Source organism: Narcine bancroftii, chromosome 9 (assembly GCF_036971445.1).
Source record: "Narcine bancroftii isolate sNarBan1 chromosome 9, sNarBan1.hap1, whole genome shotgun sequence".
In the NCBI taxonomy this organism is placed as follows: domain Eukaryota; kingdom Metazoa; phylum Chordata; class Chondrichthyes; order Torpediniformes; family Narcinidae; genus Narcine; species Narcine bancroftii.
The window spans coordinates 55,163,823-55,181,274 of NC_091477.1; the positions used below are offsets into that span (position 1 = coordinate 55,163,823).

At 42.0% G+C, this 17,452-nt stretch overlaps 1 protein-coding gene across 10 annotated transcripts in view; it reads right to left on the reverse strand.

The window, feature by feature from the left end:
* LOC138743658 (protein FAM53A-like) overlaps positions 1 to 17,452 on the reverse strand; it is a 211,460-nt gene that overhangs the window by 93,289 nt on the left and 100,719 nt on the right. The window contains exon 6 of one of the 10 annotated variants that reach the window (XR_011344983.1): positions 3,430 to 3,633. The exons of the other annotated variants lie outside the window; for them this stretch is intronic. The gene's annotated coding sequence lies outside the window, so the exon portion shown is untranslated. The remainder of the gene's footprint in view (positions 1 to 3,429; positions 3,634 to 17,452) is intronic. 10 annotated transcript variants of the gene reach the window in all.

Below are 17,452 nucleotides of genomic sequence, written 5' to 3' on the forward strand. Positions count from 1 at the left end.
GTTCCATTAATACTGTGCCTCATGACTTTCTGGATGAGTCTCTCATGGAGGACCTTGTCAAATGCCTTGCTAAAATCCATGTAGACCTCATCTACCACCCTACCCTCATCAATTTCTTTTGTTACCACTTCAAAAAACTCAATAAGGCTCATGAGGCATAACCCTCCCTTCACAAACCCATGCTGGCTATCCCTGAGTAGACTGCACTTCTCCAAATGCTCATAGGTTCTATGGAGAATCCTCTCCATTAGTTTGCACACCACAGATGTTAGACTCACCAGTCTATAACTCCCAGGATACTCCCTATTATAATTTTTAAAGAGGGGGACTACATTTGCCATTCTCCAATCTTCCGGCACCTCCCCTCTGGCCAAAGAAGATTTAAAGTTCATCACTACTGCCCCAGCTATCTCTTCTCTCATTTCCTACAGCAACCTGGGGTATATCACGTCCTGCTCTGGGGACTAATCAAACGATGTTTCTAAGAAGATCCAAGACTTCCTCTTCCTTAACTCAACATTGTCCAGTACACAGGCTGTTTTATTCTGACCTTACCTTGATCAAGGTCTTTTTCTTTTGCGAAAACTGAAGCTAAGTATTCATTTAGGCCTCTCCAACTTCCTCCGCCTCCAGGCACATTTCGCCTCCTTTAGCGGCCCCACCTTTATTCTTGTCATCCTTCTGTTCTTCACATACACATAGAATGCCTTGAGGTTCTCCTTAATCCTACATGCCAAAGCCTTCTTATACCCGCTATCTTTGCAAAAACTGGGAAGTTCTTCAGGGGTCTGATGAACAAAATTTATCCTTTAATCAACAGCTAAACTAGATGGTCTAATCATTCCATTAACTGTTGTAATGAGGAAAGACCAGCATACAAAATGTGTTGCTTTTGTTACCTACATTAAGCTTGAAAGCATGCAATAAAGATTCACAAGAATGTTACTGAGGACTGGAGAAGTTCACTAGGCCCGGATCTTCTCCTCAGACCAATGGAGGCTGAGGTGTGACCATACAGATGTACAAAACTATCACGAGGGGCACAGATGTGGGCAGAATCACAAACGGTAACCAGGAAAGTGAACAAGAGGGAGATAGATCAGCTCATTGAGTGGTGTCACACCACAATCTTGCACTCAATGTTAGCAAAACCAAGGAGATGGTTGTGGACTTCAGGAGGAAGTCAGGAGAACACAAACCAGCCCTCATCGAGGGCTCAGTAGTGGAAAGGGTCAAGAACCTCAAATTCTTGGGTGTCAACATCTCTGAGGATCTGTCCTGGTGCTTCCTTGTTGATGGATTAATGAAGAAGGTTCACTTTGTGAGGTGTTTGATGCAGTTCAGTATGTCACCGAAGACTCTCGAAAACTTCTACAGGTCTGTTGTGGAGAGCATTCTGGCTGGTTGCATCACTCTCTGGTACGGAGGTGCCAATGCTTAGGACAAGAAAAACTCCAGAGGGTTGTTAACTTGGCCTGAGAATCACGAACACCAGACCACTCCATCGAGAACATCAACAAGAGACAGTGTCTTAAAAAAGCCTCTATCCTCAAGGACCCCCCACCAACCAGGCATGTCCTCTTCACTACTACCATCGGAAAAAAGGTACAGGAGCCTGAAGTCGAGCACTCAGCGGCACAAGGACAGCTTCTTTCCAGCTGCCATCAGATTCCCGAATGATCAGTGAACCAAAGACATTGCCTTGCATTGACTTTTCATGCACTATTTTAATTTTATTTTTGTAAAATAGTTTATATGAATGTCTACATTGTGACTTGTCCATGCCAACAAATTCTATTTCTGAGATAAGGTGACTAGTTCCAGTGTTTACCCTAGGGTAGGAGAATCTAAAACCAGAGGGATAAGTTGAAGGTTGGGGGTGGGGGGGGGGGGGGGGGGGGGAGGGGGGAGGGGAAGAGGAAGAAACAAAAGGGACCAAAGGGGCAACTTTTCACATATAAGGTGGTGAGTATATGGAACTGTCAGAGGCAGCTGTAGTGGTGTGGGTATAATTATGATATTTAAAAGCCACTTGAACAGGTTCATAGATAGGAAAAGGTTAGAGGAATACATGACTTGCACAAGTAAGTGGGACTAGCTAAAATGGGTAACTTGGTCGGCATGGATGAGTTGGGCTATAATTCCTGTTTCCATGTTGTATAGTTATATGACCATGAAAGTGTCTAGATTTCAAAATAAATTTCACATTTAGCTGCGAAATAACTGAGGGACCAGTTATGAGCAAAAGAATAATGAATTTACATAGTTTAAAATCTTCTTGGGGAAGAGGATATATAAATTCAAGTTTTCTTTTGTCATACTACAATTTAGCTCATCTATCACAGTCCCTGTATTTTTTAAATTTTTAATAGTTACAGCATGGTAACAGGTTCTTCCAGCCCACCAACCCTTGCCGCCCAAATACACCCATGTGTCCAATTAACTTTCTATGTCTTTGGAGTGTGGGAGGAAACTGAAGCACCCTGAGGAAACCCACACAGACACACAGGGAGAAGGTACAAACTCCTTACAGACAGTGCCAGGTTTGAAACCAGGTCGTTGGGGCTGTAATGGCGCTGTGCTAATCACTGCACTAACCATGGGGAAATCAATTCAAAATGTTTTTCATTCTCTCCAATTTTTCCAGAGAAAAAGGAGAATGTCTTAGCATCTGTACTATTCAAAACAAGGGTGATTGTTAAATGCCAAAAGTTCCTACTAAGCAATTTAAAAGCCAGTGAATGGGAGCAGGGGCTAAAGAGGTAAACGTAATTCAGGGAATGAGTGAACAAGAGAAAAAAGCAAGAAAACAACAAGTTAGATATTGCATTCTTCCTGACCAGACCCTTCTCACTGTCCACCCCCTACCACAGGTCCAAGAAAGAAAGCAACATGCAAATGACTTGAATGTGTAACAAACTGAAAATAGGGCGTGTTTTGGTACTCCTGTGAAATAATTAACAGGCACATTTAGCGTTCAATCAGTGAGACCAAACTACAACAACATGGCTGTTTGGCTGAATACAACGCAAAAGGAATTTGCACTTCAAACTAACAGTGTCTGAGCTTTGATGAGCTCTTTGAACCCGTTGAATTCAATCTGACAGCAGGCTAGGATTGGGTCAATGCTCCCATGGATCACACAAGGTGAAAGCTGCTCTTTGCAACTCAAAAGGTCAAGGGTTTCTTTTTATTTTTCTTTCTTTCTCTCTCTCCTATAGCAAAACTTTTCTCAACCTAACAAAATTGCTCTTAACTTCAAATTCTATGGCTAACAAACTTCCAGGTTGAGGGGGAGAGGGTGGCTAGGTGAATTAGTGTAGAGAAGAGTCCATTTATGAAATCTGTACTATTGAGGAAAACCATGCTAATTCCCATTATGGCAAAGTACAGAACACATTCAGACAGACTTTGACACAAGTTCATTACCATAGTGAAGACCGCTGTTAATCCACAGGATTCAAACTCAATTCAAAGGCAACTTGCATCCCAGCATCTGCACCCACTGCCTCAACTTCACCCCTCTGGTATAGAGTCCACAGACTGAAAGCAGTTCATTTCCTGAGTATCTTTTGCTGAGAATACCAATGGATTCAAAGGAAATTCAATCCATGAACTATAGATGGTCGAGATCTGAAGCATGAAGAATGAACATAAAGACAACAGTGTCAAGGTGGTTTACACACACATCCATCCTACTTTTCATTAAAATTTTAACAATGGACTAATCAGATTCCCCATCCATTCCTCCACTACCTCTCCCACCCTGTCTCAATTTCTGAAGGTCTGCCATTATGTCTGGTTGTACAGATAATTTATGCACTGGAAACAAGCAAAGATTATGCATGGTAATTCCAATATTATAGCAAGCTTAGTTGAAACACAAACTTGAATAGAACAGAAGGGAAATTCAAACAAAGCAATATCACTGTGCCAAGCATGGAAAGGTAAGCTTGCTGTCAACATGTACCTGCCACCTGATTCCTACCCACTCCAGAGACCAAGTACAAGAACAAGAATTAGAAGCATTAGAAGTGATCCAAAGGCATGATTTTAAGGAAAACATATGAGATCACAAACCACATTTTTATTTGGTGACAGCAAAATATACACTTCGATGGCTAAGAGTCACATTTGGATGGCACAGTTAGTGTAGCTGTTAGCACAACACTATTACAGTACAAGAGACCTGGGTTCAAATTCGGAGAAGTCTCTAAGGAGTTTGTACATTCTCACTGAGTCTGTGTGGGTTTCCTCTCATCCTTCAAAATGTAAGGGGACTGTAGGTTAATTAGTGTACAGGATCATGGGCCAAAAAGGCCTGTTGGTGTGCTGCATGTCCAAATGTAACATTTATATTTATTCAAAAATGTGAGCACTTACTTTGAGCTATTGTTCAAAAGAGAAAATCCAAACCTCTAAATAAAGGAATGGAGGCGGAATGGGTTGGCGTAGCAGTTCGCACAATGCCTTTATAGCACCAGCGATCGGGGCCAGGGTTCGAAGCCTACACTGTCTGTAAGGAGTTTGCATGTTCTCCCCATGTCTGCGAGGGTTTTCCCTAGGGACTCCAGTTTCCTCCCACCATTTGGAACATACCGGGGGGGGTGTAGGTTAATTGGGTATAAACTGGGCAGCACGGGCTTGAGCGCTGAAATGGCCTGTATGTCTAATTTTTTTTAAAATTAAATAAAATAGCATCATAGCAAGTGATGCAAGTTATAAATGTGATCGTAGACAATGCCAACAATATAATCGCTGACTTCCATTTTTGCATTAACCCAGGCAAGGAAGAAATGAGAATGTGAAATTTGGAAATCTTTGATGTCCCATAAAGACAACATTGAGTACATTATGATACTGCAATAAATGGGGTCCTGTACAATTGGTGCATGAAGCCAAGGTGAAAAACAAAATGCAGAATAATGTACACAACTTCAAGCTGAATTGCTGCCAAGTATAAAAAGCATTTGAATAAGACTCTGGAACCTTTTCACGATGTGGAATCTATCATTCAGTATAAATACCACTTGCTCCCTTGCTTATATGGCAACTTTTCAAGCTCTAATTATACATGGTGCAAAAACAGGCTTGCTGAATTTATAAGGCTTTTCAACTTGAGCATTGCAAGCAGATGTCTCCAAGAAACTCCTGATCCTCCAAACTTTACAAAAGCAACATTCTTCGTAAGAGGGAACGATAATTAGCCTACTATTTTGTGAGAGAAAGCAGTACAAGAAAAACCCTGTAATGAACGTTCCATATTACAAAGGAGCTGCTCAATGCTGAAATGATAACGGTGGAAATAAAGAGTCCTGGTAGCAGGAAGGCGAGGGAGAAGAGATAGACACGCGTAGAACTTTTCAATTAAACTTTATAACTGGCTGATCACAAGTGCTGTCAAAGACCTTTGTGTTAACTAATTCAAAGTAGCTAGGCTGATCAGAGGTTAAAACATATCTGCTTAAGTTTTTAACAAAGTTCTGGCTTTGAAAGTGAACACGCTGATGATATTCCATCTCCATTAGTGAGAGAGATATGAGTGAAAAGAACTTAGGAGACAAACTCACTATTATAATTATTTTCAAATTTAGTTTGGGGCCGCGCATGTCAACATATTGCCTAAAGGCCTAGGATATCAGAAGGCCAATTACCTCAGGGAAAACTTTTGATTTTAGCAGGAATTGTCAGTGCACAGAGGTCAAGAGTATGGAGGTCAACTGCCTTCTCAAGAATGCAGACAATTTCTGCTGCTTACTCCAAGAAGGTCATTGCTCTCAAGCCCTCTGTCTGGTGGAGTGAAGCAATTGGGAAGTTGAAGCTTGTCTGGAGCCACAGGTAGTTTTAAAGCATGGCTTTAGTACATTGGGATTGTTGTCTGGTTCCATCTTCTCTTACTGAATCCAAAGCACTCAGTCACTTGCTGATATACTGTGGAGTAAACAAATGGCTCAAGATGGGGTTCTATCATGGCACAGGCCACTGGCATTCAAATACAAGGTGTACAACTGAACTGTTTACAGTGGGAAATCCATTGGCTACAATGAGTCAAGTTCATTCTTTGTCATCAATGGAGAGGAGGTGAGAAAACTGTTTACAGCACTGGGACAGTTAGTAATGTTAAACAAATTGAGATATAAAATATAAAAATTATGACAAAAGAAGACCATCCATTTCTGCATCATCTCTCATTGTGCTCTGCAGCTATTCCATAAACAGAAAACACAAGTAGGAGAAGTAAACAAAAAACATCACTTGCACTGAGGTCTGAATTACATCCATTTCTAATGGACAAGTACGCTGTTTGCATGTCTGACACCAGGTGCCTGTAGTACAACTCATTCCGAGCTCTGTCCCAGGAAGAAATCAGTAAACAAAGACGGTTTTAAGGATATTCTTCTCAAAAAAAAGGGAACATCGCCTTTGAATTCCTGGACCACAGACATTCATAGGGAAGGAGGAGCTGTCGGGATGGCACTGATTAAAAATAACTGCATGCATCAGGAGCACACAAGACCAGTCTAAAAAGAGTGCACTTCCTCAAAGCAAACTACATACATGCACATTTAATCAGGGAGCTCTTGTGCTATCTATGGAATAGTCTTCTGCTCTCATATTGATCCCATCTGTGTCATTGGAACAAGAAGTGAGCCAAGTCTTGCTTGATCTCTGAGGACTGATGAAGAAGAATGGCCAATTGCTTAAATTGCTACTTGTACATATATTTTCAGAAATAGGGAGTATTTTCTCTCTGCACACTTGTGGGGTATGATCATATTTCACTATTGTGACATTTGCAATTTAGAGACCATAGTAACTGCCCTCCAAATATTCCTGAATAATGCAATTCCTTTATAAATCCATTCCACATCAGGAAGGCATCAGGACTCTCCATTTCTTTTGAAGCAGAACTGTTCAGGCCCCATCAACTAACACTCTTTCTCCTCTGCTTGGCAGAACATGTCCTTGTACTTAACAACTTCTCCTTTGACTCTTCCTGTTCCCTCCAGAACCAGGATGTAACCATAAGCACATGCATGGGCCCCAGCTACACCTGCCCTTTTGTCTCGTATGTGGGACAGTTGCTGTTCTATTTGTATTCAGGAACCACACATTAACTCTTCCTCTAATTGGTGCCACCTCCTGTACCAGTGCAGAACTTGACAATTTTAATCAATTTATTGTCAACTTCTACCCTACCCTTAAATTTACCTGGACTGTTTCAGGCTCCTCTCTCCCCTTCCTTGACCTCTCTAGGACAAACTACCAATTAATAACTACTATAAATCAACCTGGATTGTACCTCTTCCCACCCTGTCTCTTGCAAGGATGCAATTCCTTCACCTTGTTTGTTTTCCAGATGAGGACTTTCACTCCAAGACATCCAAAATATCCTCTTTCTTTAATAAATGTGGATTCCCTCTATTTCTTCTTATAGTGTCCGGAACTCATTTAATGATTTTAATTTTAGGCAGTCCCTCAGGATGGAGGATGACATGCTTCCAATTTTGTGGGTTCTGAGGTGTACTGAACAGGTTAAAGTGAGATCACAAACTCTTCCATAGGTGGGGCAGGAGGTGGCTGACAGAGGAGGTGGGGGAGTAGTGTGGTAAACATTCTTAGCAATTGCTTTCACCATTTACACTGGGTCAGTGCATTGTTTCGATGCTGAAGCTCTCGATACCATCCCAAATGTTCCACAAGCTTTCAGAGGTGCAAAAAGTTCCTGGAACACGGGGAATGTTGATTTCATCAAGGAGTCTTCAACAACATTTTTGAATCTTTTTTTTGGTAAAGTTGCTAATTTCTTCCCACACGCTGAGCTGTCATTACTAGGCAAGCCCAGCCAGACAACGTGCCGATCGAGGGAGTGGTGCTTGGAGTGCTGGTAGAATTTTCAAACAAAAAGTATGCAATGTATGCAAATTGACCACTCCAAATTAAGTATGACCAGACCGGAGAGTTTGTGAGTGAAGTTTCAGGAGGAGCATGAATGAAATACATTTGCAAAAGCAAAATCTTTGTTAAGTGGGCATAAGACCACCAATAAGATACGGAGGTATAATCGGCAGATCAATGAACCAACTTGTGATTTCACTCAAGATATAAACTGTGATAGCTTGATAAACATTTGATAGCCATATTAATCGATCATATTCAGCAGTAATTACCTCTAGAGTATCATCAGCTCCAATCGCACACCCATAAACAAGTAATAATCTCATACCAGCAGCTACAGTTGGAAAGTAATCCCAAGTCTCAGTTCCTAATTTTTTTAAAATTTAGACATACAGCACTGTAACAGCCCAGTTTGGCCCTACGAGTCCATGCCACCTAATTTACACCCCATTAACCTACATTCCAGTAGGTTTCGAATGGTGGGAGGAAACAGGTGTCCCCAGAGAGAAACAAAAATCACACAGACACAGGGAGAACATACAAACTCCTTACAGACAGCGCAGGATTCGAACCCAGGTCTAGTCCTCATCGCTGGCATTGTAAAGGAGCTGTATTAACAGTTATGCCAACCTTGACCCCCTTGATACTCTGATTTAGATTGGTCTTTTCCAGAACAGGTTAACCACAGAGATAGTAGCAATCATACACATGCCAACACATCAGCTGCAATCTGCACCAGTGGCCAGGTAATAGAAAAATGGAATTTTGTCACAGGTCCAAGGAACAAAATAGGATAAAGAGGAAACATACAACAACTGCTACTGTCAACTCCCTTCCCCGGTTTCAAAATAATAGCTGCTACTCACGAATCTCCTGAAGTTAAAGGGGCTACAAAAGCATATTTAATTTATTTATAATTTGCAGAGTTTTGAAATTATACTATATTGGCCCAGAGTTGTAATGCCTATAGCCTGTGTCTGTTACTGAAAACATGTCCTCATGTTTCTCCAGTGGTTCATCCATCTAAATGGCCAGCTTTTTAGTTATTGTGGCATAAAGGAGAGCACAGCCAGAGATTTCCCATCTGGAAATTGTGGAAAGTTTAAACTTTTCTTAAGCAAGAGTAAAGTTAACTGTGGTCTTTCATTTAAATGGATGACCATCAGCCAATGCAGCAAAAATCAGAAGTGCAAGGTGGAACCTTTCTGGCTCAGCCTTCCTGCTATTACAGTGCTACTGAGGGAAAAAAGCTTTCCCGACTTTTATGTTTATTCCTTCAAATGAATCCTCTTAGTAATTCCAAGTAACTAAGAAGCATCAAATTAAGGAGCAGAATTATGTAAAGTAACATGTATGAGCTGAAACTCAAATATTATTTTCATTTCATCCCTGGAGAGTACAAGAGTAGCTCAGCCAACAGAGGGTTCTTCAGGAAATAATGAAATACGTCACTGGCATGGTGTCCAAAGATTAATAAGAAATGACCCCCTTTGTAATGGGACAAGCACAAAGAGACGAAGGCAAAAACAACACAAGGTCATGAGATACACAGTGTTGACCAGATTCTTGAGCTGCTTTGCAACCCTTCCTGCTGACAGAAACAAGATTGGAAATGTTTGGGAAATCAGCACTTATAGAACCAGAACACCAAATTCAAAGGAGCCTTCCCCCCCCCCGCAATACCTTAAATAAAATAGCATTGTGCTTGTGAAATAGTACATGATTTCTTCACAGTGGAGAAATGGGAAGCTCATTCTTTAAAGTGAGGGTCTGCTAGTCACAGACAGGACAATCTACAAGCAATCCTCAGTGAGATTCAGGACAACTTTCAATTTTTGTTCAGATACAGCTGGAATAATTTACATAATCTCCTTTACTTATTTTTGTGTTCATCAGTGCAAGATCAGAACTCCGGTTTGATCAAAGGGCAAGACGGTAAACACAGCAGTTAACACAATGCTGCTACAGCGCTGGAAAACAGGGCTGGGGTTTGAATCTCACGCTGTCTGTAAGGAGCTTGTATGTTATCCCCCATGTAGGTGTGGGTTTCCCCCGGGGACTCCAGTTTCCTCCCACTGTTCAAAATATACCAGAGGTTGGAGGTTAATTGGGAGTCATTGGCGGCACGGGCTTGTGGGGGGCAAACAGCCAGATACCATACAGAATGTCTAAATTTATTTAAAAATTAACTCAAAAGTTTCCAGAAGTAAAATGGAATCACAACAATTGTCATGGAATGTAGTTTCTTCAAAGTTAAATAAAGCCAATCTTTATTAAAACTTGGTTACTAATCCAAATGCCATAAAAGATCTTAAATGAAGCAAATCTCCCACTCATTCCCATGATAGAAATGCAAATCTACCACTAATTCCCGTGAGGATAGCAAATTTCCCACTCATTCCCGAGAGGATAACAAATCTCCCACTCATTCCCGAAGGATAACAAATCTCCCACTCATTCCCGAGAGGATAACAAATCACCCACGTATTCCCATGAGAGGATAACAAATCTCCCACTCATTACCGTGATATCATAGCAAATCTCCCACTCATTCCCGTGATAGGACAACAAATCTCCCACTTATTCCCTTGAGATGACAGCAAATCTCCCACATTCCCGTGAGAGGAGAGCAAATCTCCCACTTATTCCCGCGATAAGATAGCAAATCTCCCACTCATTCCCATGATAGGATAGCAAATATCCCATTCATTCTCTTGATAGAATAACAAATCTCCCACTCATTCCCGTGATAGGATAAATCTCCCACTCAATCCCATGAGAAGATAGCAAATCTCCCACTCATTCCCGTGATAGGATAAATCTCCCACTCAATACCATGAGAAGATAGCAAATCTCCTACTCATTCCCGTGAGAGGATGACAAATCTTCCACTCATTCCCATGAGAGGATAACAAACCTCCCATTCATTCCCGAGATATCATAGAAAATCTCCCACTCATTCCTGTGATAGGATAAATCTCCCACTCAATCCCATGAGAATATAGCAAATCTCTCATTCCTTCCCATGAAAGAATAACAAATCTCCCACTCATTCTAATGAGAGGATGACAAATCTCCCACTCACTCCCATGAGACGATATCAAATCTCCCACTCATTCCCGTGATATCATAGCAAATCTCCCACTCAATCCCGTGATATCATAGCAAATCTCCCACTCATTCCCATGATAGCATAACAATTCACCCACTCACTCCCGTGAGAGGATAGCAAATCTCCCACTCATTCCCGTGATAGGATAACAAATCTCCCACCTATTCCCTTGAGAGGAGAGCAAATCTCCATCTCATTCCAATGAGAGGATAACAAATCTCCCACTCATTCCCGTGATAGGATAACAAATCACCCACTCATTCCGTGAAAGGATAACAAATCTCCCACTCATTCCCGAGAGCATAACAAATCTCCGACTCATTCCCATGATATCATAGCAAATCTCCCATTCATTCCCGTAATAGGAAAACAAATCTCCCACTCATTCCCCTGAGAGGATAGCAAATCTCCCACTCATCCCGTTAGAGGATGACAAATCTCCAACTCACTCCCATGAGAGGATAACATATCTCCCACTCATTCCGTGATATAGCAAATCTCCCACTCAATCCCCTGATATCATCGCAAATCTCCCACTCATTCCCGTGATAGGATAACAAATCTCCCTCTCAAGCCCGTGAAATGATAACGAATCTCCCACTCATTCCCGAGAGGATAACAAATCTCCGACTCTTTCCCATGATATCATAGCAAATCTCCCATTCATTCCCGTGATAGGATAGCAAATCTCCCACTCATTCACGTGAGAGGATAGCAAATCTCCGATTCATTCCCGTGAGAGGATAGCAAATCTTCCACTTATTCCTTTGAGAGGATAACAAATCTCCCACTCAATCCCGTGAGAGGATAACAAATCTCCCACTCAATCCCGTGACATTGCAAATCTCCCACTCAATCCCATGATATAATAGCAAATCTCCCACTCATTCCCGTGATAGGATAACAAATCTCCCACTCATTCCCGTGAAAGGATAGCAAATCTCCCACTCATTCCCGTGAGAGGATGACAAATCTTCCACTTATTCCCTTGAGAGGATAGCAAATCTCTCACTCATTCCCTTGAAAGGATAGCAAATCTGCCACTCATTCCCGTGAAAGGATGACAAATCTTCCACTCATTCACATGAGAGGATAACAAATCTCCCACTCATTCCTGTGATATCATAGCAAATCTCCCACTCATTCCAGTCATAGGATAAATCTCCCATTCAATCCCATGAGAAGATAGCAAATCTCCCACTCATTCCCATGAAAGCATAACAAATCTCCCACTCATTCTGATGAGAGGATGACAAATATCCCACTCACTCCCATGAGAGGATAACAAATCTCCCACTCATTCCCGTGATATCATAGCAAATCTCCCACTCAATCCCGTGATATCATAGCAAATCTCCCACTCATTCCCGTGAAGGGATAACAAATCTCCCACTCATTCCCATGATAGGATAACAAATCTCCCACTCACTCCCATGAAAGGATAACTAATCTCCCACTCAATCCCATGAGATGACAGCAAATCTCCCACTCATTCCCATCATAGAATAACAAATCTCCCACTCATTACCTTGATAGGATAACAAATCTCCCACTTATTCCCGTGATAGGATAACAAATCTCCCACTCATTCCCATGAGAGGATAACAAACCTCCCACTTATTCCAATGAGAGCATAACAAATCTCCCACTCTTTCCCATGATAGGATAGCAAATCTCCCACTCATTCCCGTGACAGGATAACAAATCTCCTACTTATTCCCTTGAGAGGATAGCAAATCACCCACTCATTCCAATGAGAGTATAACAAATCTCCCACTCATTCCCGTGATAGGATAACAAATCTCCCACTCATTCCCGTGAAAGGATAACAAATCTCCCACTCATTCCCGAGAGGATAACAAATCTCCCACTCATTCCCATTATATCATAGCAAATCTCCCACTCATTCTCGTAATAGGATAACAAAACGCCCACTCATTCCACTGAGAGGATAGCAAATCTCCCACTCATTCCCGTGAGAGGTTCACAAATCTCCCACTCACTCCCATGAGAGGATAACAAATCTCCCACTCATTCCCATGATATCATAGCAAATCTCCCACTCAATCCTGTGATATCATAGCAAATCTCCCACTCATTTCCGTGAGAGTATAGCAAATCTCCCACTCATTTCCGTGAGCAGATAGCAAATCTCCCACTCATTCCCGTGAGAGGATGACAAATTTCCCACTCACTCCCATGAGAGGATAACAAATCTCCCACTCAATCCCGTGACATAGCAAATCTCCCAGTCAATCTCATGATATAATAGCAAATCTCCCACTCATTCCCGTGATAGGATAACAAATCTCCCACTCATTCCCGTGAAAGGATAGCAAATCTCCCACTCATTCCCGTGAGAGGATGACAAATCTTCCACTTATTCCCTTGAGAGGATAGCAAATCTCCCACTCATTCCCGTGAGAGGACAGCAAATCTCACACTCATTCCCGTGAAAGGATAGCAAATCTGCCACTCATTCCCGTGAGAGGATGACAAATCTTCCACTCATTCACATGAGAGGATAACAAATTTCCCACTCATTCCTATGATATCATATCAAATCTCCCACTCATTCCTGTCATAGGATAAATCTCCCATTCAATCCCATGAGAAGATAGCAAATCTCCCACTCATTCCCATGAAAGGATAACAAATCTCCCACTCATTCCGATGAGAGGATGACAAATATCCCACTCACTCCCATGAGAGGATAACAAATCTTCCACTCATTCCTGTGATATCATAGCAAATCTCCCACTCAATCCCGTGATATCATAGCAAATCTCCCACTCATTCCCGTGATATGATAACAAATCTCCCACTTATTCCCTTGAGAGGATAACAAACCTCCCACTCATTCCAATGAGAGCATAACAAATCTCCCACTCTTTCCCATGATAGGATAGCAAATCTCCCACTCATTCCCGTGAAAGGATAGCAAATCTCCCACTCATTCCCGTGAGAGGATGACAAATCTTCCACTTATTCCCTTGAGAGGATAGCAAATCTCCCACTCATTCCCGTGAGTGGATAGCAAATCTCCCACTCATTCCCGTGAAAGGATAGCAAATCTGCCACTCATTCCCGTGAAAGGATGACAAATCTTCCACTCATTCACATGAGAGGATAACAAATCTCCCACTCATTCCCGATATATCATAGCAAATCTCCCACTCATTCCCGTGATAGGATAACAAATCTCCCACTTATTCCCTTGAGAGGATAACAAACCTCCCACTCATTCCAATGAGAGCATAACAAATCTCTCACTCTTTCCCATGATAGGATAGCAAATCTCCCACTCATTCCCGTGAGAGGATAGCAAATCTCAGACTCATTCCCGTGAGAGGATAGCAAATCGCCCATTCATTCTCGTAATAGGATAACAAATCTTCCACTCTTTCCCCTGAGAGGATAGCAAACCTTCCACTCATTCCCGTGAGAGGATGACAAATCTCCCACTCACTCCCATGAGAAGATAACAAATCTCCCACTCATTCCCATGATATCATAGCAAATCTCCCACTCAATGCCGTGATATTATAGCAAATCTCCCACTCATTCCCATGACAGGATATTAAATCTCCCATTTCTTCTCTTGATAGGATAAGAAATCTCCCACTCATTCCCATGATAGGATAACAAATCTTCCACTCATTCCCATGATAGGATAACAAATCTCCCACTAATTCCCGTTATAGAAAAAAATCTCCCACTCAATGCCATGAGAAGATAGCAAATCTCCCACTCATTCCCGTGATAGGATAACAACCCTCCACTCAGTCCAGTGAAAGGATAACAAATCTCCCACTCATTCCCGAGACGATAACAAATCTCCCACTCATTCTCATTATATCATAGCAAATCTCCCACTCATTCCCGTGATAGGATAGCAAATCTCCCACTCATTCCCGTGAGAGGTTCACAAATCTCCCACTCAGTCCCGTGAGAGGTTCACAAATCTCCCACTCAGTCCCATGAGAGGATAACAAATCTCCCACTCATTCCCATGATATCATAGCAAATCTCCCACTCAATCCTGTGATATCATAGCAAATCTCCCACTCATTTCCGTGAGAGTATAGCAAATCTCCCACTCATTTCCGTGAGAAGATAGCAAATCTCCGACTCATTCCCGTGAGAGGATGACAAATTTCCCACTCACTCCCATGAGAGGATAACAAATCTCCCACTCAATCCCGTGACATAGCAAATCTCCCAGTCAATCTCATGATATAATAGCAAATCTCCCACTCATTCCCGTGATAGGATAACAAATCTCCCACTCATTCCCGTGAAAGGATAGCAAATCTCCCACTCATTCCCGTGAGAGGATGACAAATCTTCCACTCATTCACATGAGAGGATAACAAATTTCCCACTCATTCCTATGATATCATATCAAATCTCCCACTCATTCCTGTCATAGGATAAATCTCCCATTCAATCCCATGAGAAGATAGCAAATCTCCCACTCATTCCCATGAAAGGATAACAAATCTCCCACTCATTCCGATGAGAGGATGACAAATATCCCACTCACTCCCATGAGAGGATAACAAATCTCCCACTCATTCCTGTGATATCATAGCAAATCTCCCACTCAATCCCGTGATATCATAGCAAATCTCCCACTCATTCCCGTGATATGATAACAAATCTCCCACTTATTCCCTTGAGAGGATAACAAACCTCCCACTCATTCCAATGAGAGCATAACAAATCTCCCACTCTTTCCCATGATAGGATAGCAAATCTCCCACTCATTCCCGTGAAAGGATAGCAAATCTCCCACTCATTCCCGTGAGAGGATGACAAATCTTCCACTTATTCCCTTGAGAGGATAGCAAATCTCCCACTCATTCCCGTGAGTGGATAGCAAATCTCCCACTCATTCCCGTGAAAGGATAGCAAATCTGCCACTCATTCCCGTGAAAGGATGACAAATCTTCCACTCATTCACATGAGAGGATAACAAATCTCCCACTCATTCCCGATATATCACAGCAAATCTCCCACTCAATCCCGTGATATCATAGCAAATCTCCCACTCATTCCCGTGATAGGATAACAAATCTCCCACTTCTTCCCTTGAGAGGATAACAAACCTCCCACTCATTCCAATGAGAGCATAACAAATCTCCCACTCTTTCCCATGATAGGATAGCAAATCTCCCACTCATTCCCGTGAGAGGATAGCAAATCTCAGACTCATTCCCGTGAGAGGATAGCAAATCTCCCATTCATTCTCGTAATAGGATAACAAATCTTCCACTCTTTCCCCTGAGAGGATAGCAAATCTTCCACTCATTCCCGTGAGAGGATGACAAATCTCCCACTCACTCCCATGAGAAGATAACAAATCTCCCACTCATTCCCATGATATCATAGCAAATCTCCCACTCAATGCCGTGATATCATAGCAAATCTCCCACTCATTCCCATGACAGGATATTAAATCTCCCATTTATTCTCTTGATAGGATAAGAAATCTCCCACTCATTCCCGTGATAGGATAACAAATCTCCCACTTATTCCCTTGAGAGGATAACAAACCTCCCACTCATTCCAATGAGAGCATAACAAATCTCCCACTCTTTCCCATGATAGGATAGCAAATCTCCCACTCATTCCCGTGAGAGGATAGCAAATCTCAGACTCATTCCCGTGAGAGGATAGCAAATCTCCCATTCATTCTCGTAATAGGATAACAAATCTTCCACTCTTTCCCCTGAGAGGATAGCAAATCTTCCACTCATTCCCGTGAGAGGATGACAAATCTCCCACTCACTCCCATGAGAAGATAACAAATCTCCCACTCATTCCCATGATATCATAGCAAATCTCCCACTCAATGCCGTGATATCATAGCAAATCTCCCACTCATTCCCATGACAGGATATTAAATCTCCCATTTATTCTCTTGATAGGATAAGAAATCTCCCACTCATTCCCGTGATAGGATAACAAATCTCCCACTTATTCCCTTGAGAGGATAACAAACCTCCCACTCATTCCAATGAGAGCATAACAAATCTCCCACTCTTTCCCATGATAGGATAGCAAATCTCCCACTCATTCCCGTGAGAGGATAGCAAATCTCAGACTCATTCCCGTGAGAGGATAGCAAATCTCCCATTCATTCTCGTAATAGGATAACAAATCTTCCACTCTTTCCCCTGAGAGGATAGCAAATCTTCCACTCATTCCCGTGAGAGGATGACAAATCTCCCACTCACTCCCATGAGAAGATAACAAATCTCCCACTCATTCCCATGATATCATAGCAAATCTCCCACTCAATGCCGTGATATCATAGCAAATCTCCCACTCATTCCCATGACAGGATATTAAATCTCCCATTTATTCTCTTGATAGGATAAGAAATCTCCCACTCATTCCCATGATAGGATAACAAATCTTCCACTCATTCCCATG